This window comes from Phocoena phocoena, chromosome 19, assembly GCF_963924675.1.
Source record: "Phocoena phocoena chromosome 19, mPhoPho1.1, whole genome shotgun sequence".
NCBI lineage: Eukaryota > Metazoa > Chordata > Mammalia > Artiodactyla > Phocoenidae > Phocoena > Phocoena phocoena.
The window spans coordinates 45,041,122-45,042,413 of NC_089237.1; the positions used below are offsets into that span (position 1 = coordinate 45,041,122).

At 41.0% G+C, this 1,292-nt stretch overlaps 1 pseudogene; it reads right to left on the reverse strand.

Annotated features, from left to right (window-relative positions):
• Positions 1-414: 414 nt before the first annotated feature.
• Positions 415-1,038, reverse strand: LOC136139138 (RNA 3'-terminal phosphate cyclase-like protein pseudogene; annotated as a pseudogene).
• Positions 1,039-1,292: the final 254 nt, after the last annotated feature.

Consider the following 1,292-nt stretch of genomic DNA (forward strand, 5'->3'; position numbering starts at 1 on the left):
GCCAGGGCTTGGCCTGGATCTTGGGAATGTAAAACCAAGTCATGCATGGGAGCCGACGGCATATGAGGGGAGACAAACAAGAGTGTGAAAAATGATGAAGTCCTTCCTTAGAGAAAATTACTATGAACTTTTCCACGTTAATTTTATTCACCAAATTAATATACAACAGACTTGCAAAATTCAACACAGTTTTAAAGTAGGATTAACAGCAAGTACACTTTTTCATGAGTGAGTGAAACTATTTTTTTTTTTTGGATATATAGTTGTCTTTTATTTGTATGTTCTGATTTGTTGTTGTTGATGATGAAAAGAAAAGAAAATCCCTAATATAGTAGCTCTCCTGTCCTGGATGTATGCATTCAAACTCATTCCCTGGGTTTCCTTGGCTGCATTGTTTCTTCTGTAGCTAGGGCCTTATCCTGAGATAATATCACTTGATGGTCTTGCTGAATTAGTAAAGCCAATGCCAAAACAAGTTATCTCTGCCCTTGAGTTCTTCACAACATGGCTTTATTTTTAAATTTTAAACATAATCTGGAAAAAGCTCTTCAAATGCCTCAAAAACTATGGTAAGGGGAAGACAGCAGGGCTAGCAGGACTTTGGAGCATGAGCAGCCTCTAGGATCAGGCTATAGTTAGTAGAATCTACACATTTGCCTGTTTAGACTCTTTCCAGCAGCAGCTTGGTTGGCATAGTTTCTGCCGAGATCCACTGGAGCACTGCTGCCCCCAGCCCTGAGGGTTGAAGGCCAGTTCAGCACTCAGGAAGGTTCTTTTGGTGGTCTTGGCAAAAAGTGATAGCCCAAAGCCCAGAGCCTTCCCAGGGTTGGCCCCTTTCACATGGTCTGCATAAATAAAGAAAATGTTGAAGGTGCTCCCTCAAGTGCCACAATTTAGTTAGTCATCAAAGGTTATACATCTATGGAGTAGCCCTCTAATACTTTTGAGTTATCTAGGATCTGTGAGCTGAATAGGTCTCAAGACCTTCCCTATAAGACATGAGAAAAATACTTCGTCACCTCTAGGAAGCATCCCCATTGCATAGTCTTTAGTTCGAAGATTTCACACATCAATCTCAAACTGTTTCCACACAGGGCTGTGGTCATAAAGAGCCAAGCAAAGAAGGCTTTGGAGGTAACAGCCTCTACTGTGATGGGCACTGTAGTTGTGTTCTATTAACTCACCATAGAAAGGCCTAGTTGATAATAAAAGGGTGCACTAATTTGGTTTACTTCCATAGGAAAACCAATAATTGTTTTGCCCAGCAGCCTTATGACACTGGCTTCAAAATC